General features: G+C 35.4%; 1 protein-coding gene and 1 pseudogene across 2 annotated transcripts in view; one reads left to right on the top strand and one right to left on the bottom strand.

Annotated features, from left to right (window-relative positions):
* GRM7 (glutamate metabotropic receptor 7) overlaps positions 1–18,909 on the top strand; it is an 827,189-nt gene that overhangs the window by 154,533 nt on the left and 653,747 nt on the right. The window lies entirely within an intron of this gene.
* LOC105300375 lies at positions 675–1,107 on the bottom strand (annotated as a pseudogene).

The following is an 18,909-nucleotide window of genomic DNA, read 5'->3' as shown; positions in this document are numbered from 1 at the left end:
CCTCTTTCTTGAACATGCCAAGTTGTTCACTCCTTACACATTTGCTTTCCTTCTAACTCTTTTTGTTGTTTTATTGAGGCATAATTGATATAAGTACTGTATAAGTTTAAGATATACAGCATAATGACTTGACTTACATATACTGAGAAGTGATCACCACAATAAGTTAATATCCATTGTTTCATATATAAAAGAAGAGAAAAATATGTTTTTTTCTTGTGATGAGAACTTTTAGAATTTATTCTATTAGTTGACAATATATATATAATGAAATGTTATATATATATACACACATACATATAATGGAATACTTCATACACACACACACACACACACACACACACACACTCTTATTCACTCATATCTCCCACATTTTCTTTATCCATTCATCTGTTGGTGAACACTTAGATTGTTTCCATGTCTTGGCTATTGTAAAAAATCCTGCAGTGAAGATGGGGTTGCCGATATCTGTTTGAATAGTGATTTCATTTCCTTTGGATAAATACCCAGAAATGGAATCACTGGATCATATGGTAGCTTTATTTTTAAAATTTTTGAGATACCTCCATATTTATTTCTATAGTGGTTGCCCCAGTCTACATTCGCACAAACATTGCACAGGGATTTCCTTTTGTCCACAACCTCCACAGCATTTGTTATCTCTTGTATGTTTTTTATTCTACTTTATTTAGAGGGGGATTCCATTTACACTCCTCAATAGATTTTATGTATTTCTCATTGCTTCTTCTCTCATTAGTTCATCTGGTCCTGAAGGGTATGCAGTGTCATCTTGATCAGCCAATCATCTTCACAACAAATTTGTTGACAAGTCCTGGATTTTCTGCAAGAGCTTCATTAATTTCAGTTACTACTGATAGAGGAAAATAGAGCTCACTAGCAGCTTTCACACTTTCCAAAGCACCAAATTCATCTTGTTTGTTCAATTTTGTCCCAACTTCAGGCAAATTACAGTAAACAACATCTCCCAAAGCTTTCTGTGCAAAATTGCTGATTCCCACTGGTTCCAATACCATTTTCTGTTGTTATCCATTCATATTCCTCTGTGAATTTATGCACAGAGAGCAGATTGGGGCCAGAGCGCAGCATGCAGAATGCAGCAGATGCCCAGGCAGTGGGCAAGCTGCAGGCTGCAGTCTGAACACTCCACTCAACTTACAACGCCATGTTCACTGGAGTGCAGAGGGTCTTAGTCCTTGACTGGTATAATTCGATAACAGTATCCTAGCCTCCTTACCACACTAATTGGTTCAGAAGCAGCACAAGACCCCAAATAGTCCAGCTGGTCCAGTAGTTGTGGAAAGAGATACCCTCTTCCTTCCTGGTTATGAATGAGGAAATATACTCCATGGAAACAAACTTGCTACCTTGAAGGAAGCCACCTTGAAAATAAAGCCAATCAAAGAGGGTAGAGTTGAGAAAAAAAAAAAAAAAGGCAACCTGGTCCTGTTTGAGCCAAGTATGGAGCTTGTCCTCTTTTTACGCTTTTCAATTTTATGAATCAGTGCATTCTCTTTATTTTTTAAACCTGTTAAAATTAGATTGTAAACTACTTGCAACCAAGCATGCTAAACAGATACACCACCCCCATGGGATAATTAAATGAAGACATTTTAGTACTAGGCTCTTAAAAAATAAATGAAGCCTACTTTGGGGGGTGTGGAATACAGAGAGTAAAATTGTGGGTATTAATTCTCATTCTTTCTGAACTCTTACTCTTGGATCCAAAGCAGGATACTCTTAATATCTGGGTGTTTTCCTAAGAGTATGAATGTCATTGTTTATGGATAAGATTCTGGAGACTTTTCTTATACTATTGCTTAACTGCTATTGGACCTCTCTCTTCAGATACTTATTCAAAAGAGGTAAGTCAAGAAACCAAGTCAAGTTCCAATGCTTCATCCAAAAGTGACAGGTATGAATTTTAGGGCATTTTTAAGTATGGAGGAAATAACATTTATTTTCTCATAATCAACTTAAATCCAAATCTGAGATCGGCTACACTGACAGAAAATTTAATCTGTTATTATTGGTATTCCCAAGAAAAAGGACTCAAGAGATATGTATAGGTCCCAGGGTGGGTCTCACCCACCATTACTGATTGCATCATGGAAGCGCTGCAGCTATTGGCTCAATTGTCCATACTGGATATCAGAGATGGCCATTGCCCAGTCTGCATGTTTTCATCAGGGTCCTGGGTCATGATCATCTTCAGCAAGAATACAACTCCTTATGCTCACGACCCAGCCCTCTCCTCACAGTGCTGTCAGAGAACATGGTGCAGGTCTCCTCAAAACATACAACTATAAATAGAACTTCATTTTTTTCCTAGCCTTCTGAAATCTTTTCTTCTTTGATCTTCTCTAAGACACTTCCCTGTCTCCTCAGACAACACACACGCACACACACACACACACACACACAAACACTCCCTCCTTGAGTACTTCCATAATTTTTTCAATCAGATTGAATTTTTGCAGAACATAGGACCAGGTCTTGATTTCCAAGATTTTGGTCCTACCAAAATTCCTGAGCCTAGGATGTAAGGCAGGAAAAGTACACAGCAAACAATACAAACTATTATCTCCAAACTAGATAACTATTCCATAAACAAGCAATTTGTATACCTAATGGAATTTTACACCTGGGACCAAGATTTAATCTTTACTTTTTTTTACTTGCTATTTTTATTATTTTTTCCATTTTTAGTTAACATACAATATAATATTAGTTTTAAGTGTACAACACAGTGATTAGATATTTATTTAACTTATAAAGTGATCACCCTGATAAATCCAGAAACCATCTGAACCCAAACATAATTATTGAAATACTACTGACTATATTCCCCATGCTATACTCTACATCTCCATGACTATTTTGTAACTACCAATTTGTACTTCTTTATCCCCTCCCCCCTCACCTAGCCTTTACGCCTTAAAATCAGATAACCAACAAAATACTCTCTGTATCTATGAACTTGTTTCTGTTGTTTTTGTTTGTTTGTTTGTTGATCCTGTTCTCTAGATTCCACATATGACATTCGTCTAAAATTCCAATGTGTGTGTGTGTGTGTGTGTGTGTGTGTGTGTGTATATATATATATATTCCACCTCTTCTTTATTCCTCCACTGATGGACACCAAGGAGGCCTCCATATCTTGGCTACTGTAAATAAAGCTGCAATGAATATATGGATTCACATGACCTTTCAAAGGAGTTTTTTGGGTTTCTTCAGATAAATACCCAGAAATAGAATAACTGGGTCCTTCTTTGTCTCTTGTTATAGTCTTTGTTTTACAGGCTATTTTGTCTGGTATAATTATTGCTACCCCAGCCTTTTTGTTCGTTTGTTTCCATTTTCATGAAACACCTTTTTTTCATCCCTTTACTTTCAGTATACGTGGGTCTTTTGATCTGAAGTGAATCTCTTGTAGACAGCATATGTAAGGGTCTTGTTTTTTAATCCATTTGGCTGCCCCATGTCTTGTGATTGAAGCCTTTAATCCACTTACATTTAAAGTAATTGTTGCTAGATATGTAGTTATTACCATTTTATTATTAAATATTTTTAATCTTTTTTTTTTAAATTCTTTTTTCTCCTTCCTTTTAAAGAAGTCCCTCTAACAATTCCTATAATACTAACTTGGTGATGATGAACTCCCTTAGCTTTTTCTTGTCTGAGAGGCTCTTGAGCTGTCCTTTGATTCTAAATGATAGCTTTGCTGGGTAGAGTAATCTTGTTTGTAGGTCTTTGCTTTTCATCACTTTGAATATTTCCTGCCAATCTCTTCTAGCCTGCAAAGTTTCTGTTGAGAAATCAGCTGACAGTCTTATGAGAGCTCTCTTGTAGGAAACGAACTGCTTTTCTCTTGCTGCTTTTAAGATTCTTTCTTTGTCTTTAACCTTTGGCATTTAATTATGATATGTCTTGCTGTGGGCCTCTTTGAGTTAATCTGTTTGAAATTCTCTGTGCTTTCTGGGCTTGTGTGTCTATTTCCTTCACCAGGTTAGGGAAGTTTTCAGTTATTATTTCTTGAAATAGGTTTTTAATTCTTTGCTCTCTCTCTTCTCCTTCCTGTATCCCTATGATTCAAATGTTGGTATGTTTGATGCTGTCCCAAGAACCCCTTAAACTATCCTCATTTTTTTTTTTTGATTCTTTTTTCTTGTTACTGTTCTGATTCGGTGTTTTCTGCTACTTTATCTTCTAAATTGCTGATTTGATCCTCTACTTACTCTACTGTTAATTCCTCCTAACGTAGTTTCAGTTATTGTTTTCTTCATTATTGTTTTCTTCATTTTAGTTATTGTTTTCTTCATTATTCTTGACTGGTTCTTTTTTATATTTTCTATCTCCACTTTTATGTTTTCTATTTCTTTGTTAAAGTTCTCATTGAGTTCATCTATTCTTCTCCTAAGTTCATTGAGCATCCTTATAACAAGTGTTTTGAATTCTGCATCTGGTAGATTGTTTGTCTCCATTTCGTTCAGTTCTTTTTCTGTTGCTTTGTCCTGCTCTTTCATTTGGGACATGTTTTTTTATATTGCCATTTTGACTACCTATTTGTGTTTGTTTCTATGTAGTAGGTAGATATGTCTCTTGGTCTTAGAAGAGTGATCTTAGGTAATAAGTGTGCTGTGAGTCCCAGTGGCACAGTCTTCCCTGATCACCTGCGCAGAGTACTCCAGCTATGTTCCTTGTATAGGTTGTGTGTGCTCTTCTATTATTGTTGAGCCTTGGTTGCTGTTTCTCATCAGTGAGAGAGATTGACACTGGGGCTGATTGGCTGTGATGACTGAATGTGACCAGTGGAGGAGCTGTTGTGCAGGCGCTGACCCTAAAGAGCAAGATTCACTTTCGCAGGGCTCTGGTGCCTGCCCTGTCTGCTTTTTGGGTATGTCATTCTCAGATGTGACCTTGGGTGGTACTCTGACTTAGATCAAAGACTACCACCAAACACATAGGGCAGGGCCTCCTGGGAGGGGCCTTGCCACAGGCCAAGTTCAGCCATAGCTTGTGCCTTGTCAGGGGCTACCTGGCATGAGCCACCAAGCAATCCACAGATGGCTGCCACCCACACAAGGCTTGGAAGTACCTTGAGAGGCCAAGCCTCAAACTGAGGCCAGCTGCCACTAGTTCTTGGTTCGGGAAGCTCAGCAAGTGGTACAGGACACGCAAGTGCTGCTTGTTTAGGTTTCATGAACCTTGGTGAGATTTTAGGAAAGTCTTCAGCATGAGCCAAGACAGGCCATTTGTATGGAAAAGCCACTGGAAGCAGTTTGGGTGGGCCTCACACATTGGGTGTGGTGGGATCTCAGGGACTAACTGGGGCAGGGCGACCAGTGTTAGCTACATTGCTGGAGATTCAGATATGGTGCCTATCTGGTTCTGCAAGCATGGCAGAGAAGGGCTTAACAAAGTAACAATGCCTTCTGCCAGAACTTCTGTCTGGGAAAAAGCTGCCCCTCCAATCCTTTCCCCAAAGCCAGACAACTCAGTTCTTCCCTGTATATTCCTGGAGTCTTTCAAGCTACTGCCTAATACTGAAGCTCAGAGTGAGTGAGTCAGTCAGCAAGTAAGTCTGCGTGCTGGCCCCTGTGTCTCCTTCAGCCCTCCATCTCGCTTGGCCATGAAATCTCCACTGGTTTTCACAGTTAGAAGTTGTGGGGACTTCTCTTTCCAGCACTGAAACCCTGGGCTGGGAAGTCTGGTATGGGGCCAGGACCCCTCGCTCTTCCCGGGGAGAAATTTGTAGCTGAGATATTTCTCCTGATTCCCACCACATACGAGTGTGGGACAAGCCTGTTTTGTATTTCTGCCCCTCCTACCAGTCTTGAGGTGGCCTCTTCTGTGTGGCCCCAGTTGTAGGACTTTTGCTCAGCCAGACTCTGGGACTCTTAATGATGGCTATCCTGTAGTTTAGTTGTAACTTTGATGCGGTTGCAAGAGGAGGCGAGCACAGCGTTTACCTACTCTGCCATCTTGACCGGATCAAAATCTCTTGTCTTTTTGATGATAGCAATTCTAACAGGGAGGAGATGACATTTCATCGTGATTTAGATTTGCATTTTCATAATGATTAGTGATGTTGAGGCTGGATTTCCTCGTCATTTTGGTCTTAGGACTTACTTGACTTGACTACCCAGTTTTAAAGTCACTCTCATGCTTCCTCCCAAATCACATTTGCCCTATTATTCTATCTTACTTTCTTCTTATTTTATGCACTTCTATTTGCTTATTTAACATAATCATATTTATGTATTTGAATGCTTACTTCTCTATTTCCTTCCACAAAAATGTAAGCTCCAAGAGGGCAGAAACCTAGTCTTTCTTTTTCACTGCTGTTTTCCCAGTGCTTAGCACAGAGCAGAGCAAACATCAGTGAGCATTGATTATAAAGTCAGCTTGCTAAATATTTGTGCTTGCTTGACTCCTGGCTTATAATGTCATATAATAGATATCTGTGCTTTTTCTGCCCAGTGAGTTTGTTAGCATCTTGTAAGAGAATGCTTGTCTTAGCTAAATTTTTGAAAACATGAAAAGTACAAAGCTATTAGCTTCTGTAGATATTTAGTATACATTTGACAATATATTTACAGGTTGTTTCAGAATGGATTTAAAAGTTCAGGGTGAGAAAATGTATTAATTACATTAATTATAAAGCTTTCAGATAATAACCTTGGCCTATGAGTAAACGTAAGTTCAGACTTCTACTCCTGGCCAAGATAGAGAAACAGGTACCAGATCCATCTTCGTGCTTGAAATAACCATTAAAAAAATACGTGAAATAATTTTTTATTCTTTTAAGACACTGAAAATCAGGCAACTAAGGACATAGATTCCTGAGGGATGGGAAACAAACAAGACATAATTGTGTCAGCTTACTGCATAAACAAAATGCATGAAAAGATGTTCGAAAATTAGTTACTAGGAAATTACAAATTAAACCACCATGAAATACCACTACACACCTCTTAGAAACATTAAAATAAAAAATATATATATTGACCATAGCAAGTTTTTGCATTGATATAGAGCAACACAAAGTGCTAATCAGAATGTATTTGCTAATTGAAATGTGTAATAAGACAACCACTTTAGAAAACTTTAGAAGTTTTTTTTTTTTAAGGTTAGTCATTCAGGAGAAATTGGAACTCTTGTACATTGCAGGTGGGGATGTAAAATGGGTGCAACCTCTGTGGAAGACAATATTGTGGTCCCTCAAAAAATTGAACATAGAGATCTTTTCTGATCTTGGAAGCTAAGCAGGGTCAGATTTGGTTAGTACTTGCATGGCAGACCACCTAGGGATACCAGGTGCTGTAGGTGTAAAAAAAAAAAAAAAAAAAAAATTGAACATAGAATTACCACATGATTTATCAAACCTACTTCTCAGTATGTACCCCAAAGAATTGAAAGCTGATATTTAAACCGATATTTGTTGACATCTGTTAGATATCAACCAATGTTGATAGCCGTACTCTTCAGAGTAGCCAAAAATAGAAACAACCCAACTGTCCATCGACAGATGAATGGATAAATAAAATGTGGTGTATGAAATTTTGACACAAGCTATAACATGGATAAACCTTGAAGCATTATGTTAAGTGAAATTAACCAGACACAAAAGGACAAATATTGTATGATTCTAGTTATATGACATACCAAGAGTAGTCAAATTCATAGAGAAAAATGTAGAATGGTAGTTGCTAGAGGCTGGGGAAAGAGGGAATGGGAAGTATTTTTTAATGGGTACAGAGTTTTAGTTTGAGAAGATGACAAAGTTCTGGAGATAGAGAGTAGTAATGGTTACAAAATAAGAGTACACTTAATGCCACCGAACCGTGTATGTTTAAATATAGTTAACATTTTTATGGTAAATTTGGTAAATTTTATGTTTTGTATATTTTAGCACACACACACAAAAGTTAGACATTCACTCACAATATAATCCAGCCATTCCACTCCTCGTTTTTTTCTCAAGGGGAAAGCATACATCTATACAAAGACTTTTATATGAATGTTAATAGCAGTTTTACTTGTAATAGGCAAATACTGGGACAATCCAAATATCTATCGCTAAGTGAATAGACAAACAAATTGTGGTATATCTATACAATAGATAATTCTTAATAATAGAAATGAGTGAACTATCAACACACACACCAGCATTGCTGAATATTAAAATAATTATGCTGAGTGAAAGAAAAATCGAAAATTTTAGAAAATGCAATCTAATCTATAGTGACAAAAAACAAATCAATGATAGCTTACAGATTTGTGGGGGTGGGGATAGAGTAAGTAGGAATGACAGCAAATAGAGGTGGAGGGATCCTAAAAAGCCACTAAGAAACTTTTGGAGATGATGGATATGTTCATTATCTTGATTTTGGTGATTTTCTAATAGAGATATGTTTATTCCAAACTCATTAAATTGAACACTTTAAATATATAAAGTTTTATTATATACCAATTATACATAAACAAAAGGTGTTAAATAGTAAGTCTAACAAAATAGTAATTCAACAATGTATAGCCTGGCCTTCTGATCCAAAAGCCATTGTTATTTATGAAGGTCAGAAGCCAAGACCTGACTCATATTCACAGTAATTTGATCAAATGGATCCTTGAAATCATTGACGTTAAGAGAAGGAATGTATTTCATGTCTGTGCATCTTAATGGAAATTAATGATAATGATTTGGAATTTAATGGATTCCTTGAAGTCTTATTGAAATTTAATAGAAAATGATATAGTATAATTTGAAATCAATTTACATTATTCAAATGAATAATTAATATATCTGTCATAAAATTGTTTAGCATCTATTATGTAGAAGCAAATGATTCAGAAACAGGTTTACCAAAAACTCTAGCTCTCTTGAAGTGTAATGTTAAAGTATTCTACTCTCTCAGTCCTTTTGGACAATTCTTGAAACAGAATAAAGAAGAGACTCCACTTTATATTTATTGTAAAAAATATGTTTGTAGTGACAAATACCTTATTTTGTATGTCATTAGTATAAGGTGTTTCCGTAAACACGATCCTATTATTCCGTAAGAAGGAAAAAACTATGAAATATATACCAGTGTTCTCACGTTATAGATTTGGAAATTTCAATATTTGGCCATTAAACTCGGGATGAAAAATCAATAATTTCTTCCAGTGTCTCTCTCCTCATTTTTTATACAATGATATGTGTGCTTCTTTAGCCTCCTTCAAAATGCTAGGTTCCTTCCCACCTAATACTTCTAGGATATTTTTCCCTTGACTTAGTTTGGATGTTACTTTCATGTCCTCAGAGTGACCTTCCTTAAATTCCATTGAAAACTGCACCCTTTTTTAGAATGTTACTCTACATGCTTTTTCTTTATACGTTGCTAATATTGTGTGTTAATTATGCATTAATATGTTAGTATTGACATATTAATATACAACTTTATTTGTTTAATTTCTGCCTCCCGGGTAGACCATGTGCTTTATTTCCATTTTGTTCCCTAATTTATTCCTACTATGTAGCACAAGGCCTAGTACAAACAGGCATCCAGTAAATATATGGTGAAAATAAACAAATCAATCAAAACGAGACATAGAGAAATAAGGGACTTGGCCAAGGAAACTCATCTAAGAATATTAACATGTTCTTCTGACCTGTGCCCTCTCTATTAACCCACCTAGCCTCTAACATTGATCGGGTGTTGAGGGAAATGGTAATCAATGCTTCCAATCTAAGAGAAGGATCTGCAGATGAATATTACATTTGAAGTGTCTTGTCTCCTAAAATATGTAAAAGACATCTCACGTAGATGTCAGAGCTATGGAAGTTAGTAAGCCAGCTTGAGGAACAATATGTTCTTATATTTTAAATGATGATTTTGCTGTCTAAAATGTATGTTGGCCTTCTGTGAAGAGAAATGTAGAATCTATACTTCATCCCCAAATGCATGACTGATTAAGTAGCTGTGGGAAATGTGGCTTTCAGGCCAAACTGTGCTTAAATGTTCTGGAATTTATCCTGTGACTTTTTTGGTTAGATATGATTAGTGGAGGTAGACAACTCTATAATATTTAATTTCAGTGTCATAAGGTATAAGAACTGAAGGAAATAATACATACAAAGCATCCTTTCATTTATTCTTGACCATAAATGAGTGTTTTTATTACTCCGTTTTACAGATGAGCAGATCAAGAGTGAGAGAGATGAATTAACTTGTCTAAGATCAGAGAACCAGAGGACAGAACTAGGGCATAAACCTAGGTCTGTCAAACTCCAAACCAATTGTTCATCTATCTCATTCTATAGAGGTTATTGTATTATTGATTTATGAGTTGAGTAATAAATATCCCTGAAAAGGGGAGGTAAAGAAGAGCTGAAAACTGAGTTACAGCCATTGGCTTAGAGTAAGGTTGAGAAGAAAAAGAAAGAATAAGAAAATACTACAGCATCACAACATTAAAATGTAATTCCACGGCTAATTTTATTTATGGGAGTTAATTTATTTTACTTGCTTTGTGAGATGAGAATGTGCCTCATGTTGCTTGATCTGACTTGAATGATAATTAAAATGAGAAGAGCTCTGGAGGTCGTAATCTTTAGAATGGTATCCAGAAAACCAAGCTCAGCAAAGACTACGGAATCTCTAACTTGTACCTCTAATTCCTGAAAAAATATCATCTGGGAGAGGGTGGGGTATAAGAAGGGGGAGTATAATCCAATTAGAGTTCAATAAAAAGCTAATTGAACTATAAAATAGACATTTTATTTGGGTGATTTTTTTCTTATGTATTTTAATTTTACTGAATGACTAGAAAGGTTTCCTTATTTAATACAAACGTTAGGTCAAACTTCATTTTCTTTGTTAGTGCCCTACAATTTTGAAGTTTAAATCACTGTTCTTCTAAAGACTTTGGAACATCTTTATTGCTTTTTAGCACACTGAATAGCTGTTGTAAACCCAGTCACACATTTTGAATAAAATTCAAGCAAATTATGAATTGTCCTGTGTTTCTAATTGCTCCATCTACAAAATGGGTTTGGCCACAGTGGTTCCTGAAATTTAAGAAACAAAGAGGACATGACAGAATAAGTGGTCTGTCTTGAGTCTTAGATTTCTACATCTGTAAAATAGTCTTAGAATCATGTCCCCTAAATTACCTGAAATAAAGATGATTTGGCAGCAAGGATAGTCAATAGATGAGTGTCTTACGGTGCTGGTATGTTTATTAAAGTTTCTAATGATGCTTTACCAAGTACCTAGGAATACCTCTGTCCTTATGTGAATTCCTAGAAATATTTAAATAGCCATATGTGTTTGTCCCAAACCAGAAGGAAAGATATCAAGGTTTTACTTGTAGTTTACTAGCTGACTCAATTGATAACTGCCTATGGGCTTTCCATTACCTTCATTGAGAACCAAGTTATGCTTATCAGGTTAAAAGAAACATACTCTATACTTTACAACATTATGGAGGGATTAAGATATCAGACTGCATGGGATTAGAACCCGATTTTGTCACTGACTAGCAGTGTATCTTTGTGCAAATTACTCAACCTGCTTATGTCTGTTTTCTCATTTTAAAAACATAGGAATAATGATGCTACATCCTGGGCTTGTTTTAAAAATTAAGTAATTTTTTTTTTGTATATAAAGGGTTTATAATAATGTCTAGCACGCAGAAAGTACTAGATAATCATTAGCTATTACTTTTCTCACCTTAATTGGAACTGAGATGTCTTTCTACACAGACAAAATATTTTTCCACACCTCTTGAAGAACTGAAAAGAACTTTAAACATACTATGTCTGATTGAACAAAGGAACCAACGAGCATGCCATGTATTTGATATTGTGCTAAAGGCCTGTAGGAACAAGGAAAATATATTTGGTACAAATATTTTAATTTTCTCAAAAAGTAGAACCTGTTACTACAGCAACGCCACACATCTGACTATGATGAGTTCATAAAATAAAAAGGAGAGTAGTCATAGAAACAGCAAAAGGGAAATTATAATCTAAGCAGATTTCCAAGTCTCTAGTTATTAAATAATAAATTGAGGCTTTGTAAACATGCAAATGTATTCTAACATAAAGTACTCAAGCTCTACTATACTAATTTAACTAAAGTTTAATTGCTTTCATATTAAAGAGATAACCACTTTTTCCGTTTTTTTCAGCTTGCTATTCTTTCCTTCTCTTATGTATTATAATAAATAGTATCATTTTAGTCAATAAAAAAGTTATACAACTAATAAATTTTTCTTTTCATGTATAGAACTCCCTCTGTTGACTAAAGATGTATTTATCCACTGCTGTGTCCTTACAACATATTAATATATATATGAGCTCTTGGATCGTATTTAGAAAAGATCTTTATTCGACCAGCTTCCACTCAATAGCCAGTCAAGAAGGGAGGAGGATCAAAGTATGCATTAGCATGCAGGCTTACAGGTCAGTCTTCTTAAGAATGTTCATTTTTTCTCTACCCTTAGATATTTGCTATCCTGAAAACTACTGGCAGGTTTGCCCAATTTCCCTTTCCCTTTCTTTTGGCACTGAACTCAAACAGATTCTATCAACAGATGAGAGAAAGCAAAAGCAAAGTTTATTGATTTAGCTGCTGCATAATAAAATCCTTAGCTTTGAGGGTCAGAGCTCATGTATAGGAAGTAACTTTATAGAGTGAAGAGCTAGGAAAATACCTGGTTTCAAGACCTAAGATACCTTTCTTGAAAGGCCACCTGCCTATATGATTAACTACAACTAGTAATGATGAGTTGGTAATGTTTATTTATGTCTAGAGCCTGCCATGCAATGATAAATGTGTTACAAGCACATTACTGTATATAATTCTCTAATCAGTAAAAAGACATGATACAATTATTATTATTTTGCTGATAAGGAAGCTGAGGCTTAGGGAATTTTAATAACTTGCTCAAGGGGATTATAGACTGATCATAAGGTGATTAATAAAGACCCAAACCCTTTTATTTATTTATTTTTGATACTAACACCCATGTTTTTAACTTTTATGCCAGTGAAGTCTGCAACATCTCCTGGGAATTAGAAATGCAAAATTTCAAGCCCTACCTCAGACCTACTATATTAGAAACTGGGGGTGGGGCCCAGCCATCTGTGGCTCAACAATTTCTCCAGGTTGATTCTGAGGCATGCTAAAGTTTGAGGACCACTGCTTTATGCTATATTGCCTCATGTTAAAAACTATTTTTCTTAGTTCAAGTATCAGAAAAATGACCTCATAAACTCAGCTAAACTTGCTGGGTTTCTTAAAAGCCTGTGATTGTGACATTGCATGTTCCTTTGAAGAAAAACCTAAGACTTCCACATTTTCCAAATTCCTGTCATGATGTAGCATCATACTTATGATCCTAACCATACAGAAAGACAGAAGACGTCTAGAAATTTGGTTTAGTCTTAAATGAAAGCTTTCTTATATTTCGTGACAGGTATTATAGGATTAAGAAATTCCATTGTGTTTATTTCTCTAATGAAGTACACTGAAGTAAAAGGGAACCTTCCTTATCCTGAGCATTTGTGACAAATTATCCCCTTTCGAGGGATTAGATGCATATGCTAATAAATTTACAGTGGCATCATTTTGCTTGCAAAGATGACAAAATAGCAAATGCATGTTACATATTTAATACTGATGCACCATGATAGAAGAAAGCAAAAGACATAATTTCCACCTAGGAAGTGTCAATCAATACAAAGTTGAAATTCAGTTTAGGGGAAATGTCATTCTTGTAATATTCTAGCAGAGTAACTGAGGAAAAAAAAAAAACTCTTTGTTTGACAATTCCTAGATAAACTGGAATCTATTCCACAGACTATAGATTTGATCTGTTCTTACTAATCTGTCTTTCATAGCTAAGGGGCTCCTGTGAATATGTAAACTGCTTATTTCCTATTTTATTCAATGTTTTCAAATGTTTCTAAGTAGAAGAGCACATCCTTTTTCTCTGGTTCTGTCTATGGCATTTTTAAAATAATGCTTTTGCCAAGTTTAGGAAAGCCAGCCTTTTTCATTTCTGTGTATGCTGTACCAGACATATAACAATTGCTTAATAAATATCTCCTGGATGATTGGATGATGCTTTTCTCGTCGATAATGTTATTTATTCCTTAGCCCACTGCCACTGTGTTCTCATGAGACCAGTATACCCTTTCCATGGACCCATTTCAAGATCGCCAGTTTACAAAACATATTTACTTGAAGTTCAAGTTTAGTGCATCATCTAATTTTAGCTTTGGAAAAAAGCTCAGAAGTATTCTAGCTTCAGCCTCTCTACAACATGGCCGAACACTGATGACTTCTTTAACATTTCTTCTAACAGAAAACTCACTGTTCCATGGTGGGGTGTTTCATGATTCAATCTTCTTTTCTGCTTCCCTAAAACCTTACTTGTTGTTTGGTTATGTTGTCCAGGATACCAAGTATAACCCTGGCCCTTTCTACTTAAAGGATTGTTCTGGGACTAGTTGCATGGACCTCACCAGGCAGCATTGTAAAAATGCAGACTCTCAGGAATGTTCCAAACCAATGACTCAGATTCTTCTTTTAAACTTTTTTCAGTTTTTTGTTTTTTTTTTTTCCAAAATTTCTAATCTACTTTTAATTCTGTGCAAAGTATTTTTCATCTTACATTATTATAATTTTTATCTCTGTAAGTTCTGTGTGCATCTCCCTGCCCCTCCCAGTCCACCCCCAACAATCTTCTAAGTCTCTACTTAATATGTACAATCTTTCTTCTAGATTCTTGAACATTTTTCTGACTATTCTATCTGACACCTATGAATTGTGAGGTTTTCCGGTTTGGTTAGTGGAAACAGAAACTAATTCTGAGAGACCTGCTAAGTATTCTCTCAAATATTTTCTTTCTTTTCTTTTTTTCTTTTTTTGGTCTTAGTAACCTCATACTCATTAGCTGAATTGTCCTCAGCTGTCTACTGAAGTTGGGAGAACACTATGAAGATCTCAGAGTCCTCACTCTGGCTTCTTCTTTCCTTCATGGTATTTTGTCTTGGGAATTCTAGAAGCCTTTGTCTATTAGTGTTCCTTCCCAGTTTTTCACTGATCAAGGTCGTGTTTCACTCTCCCACTCAGAGTTTTCCTTAGGCTAATTAGCATGAGCTAGCAATGCTGATTCCACCACATGTCATGGAAATAAAATTTCTCTGTCTCTCTGTCTCTCTCTCTCTGTCTCTGTCTCTGTCTCTCTCTCTCTCTCTCTGTCTCTCTCTCTCTCTCTCAACATTTCTTCAACATGGGAACCTACGCAAACCTGTCAGCACTTTGCTTGCAGTTAGAGGTTGATACGGTGGAAAGATAAACTTTTTGGAAATTTGCCTTTCCTTACTGTCTTTTTCAGAATCTAGCAAGAGCCACAATGGTTGTATATTCTAGTTTTTACTTTTGTCATTTCCAGCCTATTTATACCAGGGACTTCCCTTCAAGAAGCATATATAGTTTATGTGAGTAAGTAGCTATATCTTCTGAGAGGTTTATTCTCGGAAGTAAATTTGAGTAAGTGAGTGAGACTAGAAGCCACAAGATTATTGAAGAGATGGAGAATAAATATCGTTAGGAAGTCCAGCAGCAAAATCTTTTCTGGTTGATAAAACTCTAATTTCTGGGATTAAAAATCTGATGTGGAAGTCTTTGGATCAGTAATTGCCAGAAAGTATTGCATTTTTTCCATGAGCTGTGTTTTAAATAAATTCTGGGGAGAAAATAGCTGTAGAGACAACAAAGTGATTCTTGCAAAGAATAAGGAATGCAGAATAGTATTGAATAAGGAATGAATGAAAGATAAAAAATGAACTTTGAAAAGAAAAATGGAATTATTTATTAAATAAATCTGAACCATTTGAGCAGGTCTAGGGATAGAATTGAAAAGATTTCTTACCCAGATGTCTAGTTGTAGTTGCTGCGATATATACCAGGGGCTAGCAAAATATGGGTCAAATCTGTCCTACCACCACTTTTTGTAAATAAAGTTTTATTGGAAAATAATTCATGTATGCATTTTTTGGCTGCTTTTGCTCTACAATGGCAGAATTGTGAAGTTGTGACACAGAGATTGTATAGCCTGAAAAGCTAAAAAAAAATTTACTAGCCAGCTTTTTAGAAAAAAGTTTGTCAATACCTGCTCTAGATAGTCATGTAAGTACTAGATCATTGTCTTTACCCACATCCAATATGAATGATTAGAGCTACCATGCCACTGAGAAATACATGTTTAACTTTGAAATTGAGCTTAACAGTTCATTGGAGTCATCTAGTCCAACCCTTTTCTCTGCCGACAGTAGGAAACCAAGAATGAGAAAGTTGAAGTGACTTGCTCAAGGTCATATCACATAGAACATAAGTGACAAAGTCACAATAAACCTCTTGGCCTCTACAGTTCCAGCCAATACTCTTTCTAGAAGTTAATAAAGAGGGCTTGCATTAGGAATTGCTAAAATGGTCCCTTTTGTTTAGTATTTGGCATGAACTCCTTAGAGTTAGGGAGCTACTGCATAGTGGAATGCTATGTTTAGATCTCCTCAAAGATTCTACTCAAAGTTTTATTCTTAGTAATACCAGAAATACCTCACTATAATGTGATTCATTGTCTAATGACGATCCTTGCAGAAACTTCTGGTTCAACATTATCATAAAGCTTGGGTGATCTTTCAAAGGGTATCTATTGATTCCAAGGTTGATTTTGCTCTCAAAAATTTCTTTTTACTTTGAAAATATCTATGAGATCACAAATTCCCAATTCTACCAATGTAATTTAGACCCTTGATGCTTAGTTATATATTTTTTAAGCTGCACTTTCTTGATGTTAAGTATTGGCAGTGAGAAGATTTCGATGTTAAATAACTTCCCTTGACATGAGCATAATTAATAATCCTTATTCTAAGTTCAACATTGCCATGAAATGGAACATAGCCAAATTTGTACACTGAGTTCTTAGAATATTAAAGTCCTCCACAAAAGTTTGATTTCTTATATTTTTAATTATCTCTGACTTATATTGTCAAGCGTAAGAGGTAAGAAAAGTAACAGATTCCATTCAAAGTTTTCTCTATCCTGATCTGAGCATAACTGAATTATTGTCTTTTTATACATTGGAGCCCATAACTCAGAGTTGGGTTAGCATCTGACATAAGAGAACGAAATAGATTTTTTATTCTTGTGTCTTACGATTTTGTCTATATTGAGGGGTACACATAAAATAAATACTATGTCATTAAAATAAATGTCTAAAGTGTTAACATTAAATGATAGTTAATTGAAATTTATGTTAAATTGATGTTTATATTTTTATTTTACTTATCAAAGGAAGTATAGGTTATTGTGTTCAAGTGAAAAAAAAGAAGCTTTGGGGTGTATTAACTAAATTAGAAGTAAATGAGTTTTAAGGTTTAGAAAGATAAACTTTGCTTCCTTCATGTTCTATATGATTTCTTTCCCTTAAGATTTCTGTTCCTCAGTTAGATAAGGAATAGGAATTTCTGTCAGTTCGATAAGTGATTGTCATAAAGATTGTCATTGGGATTAAATAAATATTAAAATCTTGAAATGAAGCATCACCCTAATCCATATCCACTCATTCTTCTCATACTCGTTCATTAAACAGGTATTTATTGAGAGTTCAACATGTCCCTTGCTTCTATTAGGCATTTAAAATACATGATGAGCCAAGCCACACACTATCGTTGTTCTCATATGGCATGCAATGTACATAATGAGGGAGGCAGCTATTAATAAAATAATCACTCCAAAACAAATGTAGAATTATAGCCTAGGAAACATGTTAGGAAGAAAGGCTTGTGATCTATGGAAAATTATGCAAAGGAAACTTGACATAAATTGGTGACTCAGGGTTCCTTCCTATTTTCAGTTTATCTGAGCTGAGAGCAAACTGATAAGTAAAAAGTTAATTAAATTGTGGGTGTAGGACAGGGTGAGAGAATGCCCTGTGCAAAGCAAGCTGTTTTGCCAAGTATCTGTTATAGAGATAGAGGGAGAATAGCTTGTTCAAAAAATGAAGACCACCAATCCAGGTCAATAGACGAGGAAGTTGACCAGGAAAGCAAAGGTCATGCCATACTGAAGAGTTTTGTTTTTACTTCAGGAGTGTAGCCACTGAAAAGTTTAATCAGGAAAATAATACATAATAATTGCAATGTAATTACAACTAAGAACTTCAGAGGCAAATTAAATCATAACCTATACAAATGTGGGGAGGATAGGAAACCACAAAAGTTTATTCTGGTTTACTTTCTGGGTAATTTATACAGAAATGTTTTTGTATCAACTATTGCTTATTCAGTGTTGTCATCTACTAGGTTGTGGAGTTGCATATATGGAGATATTATAAGCACCTATAATATCTATCTTATTATGACAGTAGAATTCAACTATCAGTGCCTTCTCCTTTTCCTACAATGTTTGATTCATCACCCTATTAGATGCCAGTTGAAAGAAACTTTCAATTGTTTTGAAAACAGAATTCTGTTTATTTTATATATGGCTAAATGTGTTCACATGTAAAAGGTACCCAGAAAAGTGAGATAAAAGTATTACTTTATTTTATCGCATTTTAAAATTTCCTATATATGTATAAAATACACATATTCATAGTACATACACACACATTCACCCATTTTCTTCGAGTTTGGAGATTACTTCTTCATTTAAGGTAAAAATTGGACAGATATTTGCAATTGTGGAAACATGGGTTTTACAATTAAAGAACCAAAGGTTTCATCCTGCAGAGGAAAGTTTGTCATAAAACGTCCTTTAAACTTTACGAAAATACTCAAAATCTCTTCTCACTTGATCTTCACCCAAACCCTGTGAGATTGATTTGTTA

This window comes from Pteropus vampyrus, unplaced genomic scaffold (assembly GCF_000151845.1).
Source record: "Pteropus vampyrus isolate Shadow unplaced genomic scaffold, Pvam_2.0 Scaffold210, whole genome shotgun sequence".
NCBI classification, from domain to species: domain Eukaryota; kingdom Metazoa; phylum Chordata; class Mammalia; order Chiroptera; family Pteropodidae; genus Pteropus; species Pteropus vampyrus.
Note: the sequence above shows the minus strand (reverse complement) of the source record. Positions and strands in the feature narration are given on the sequence as shown.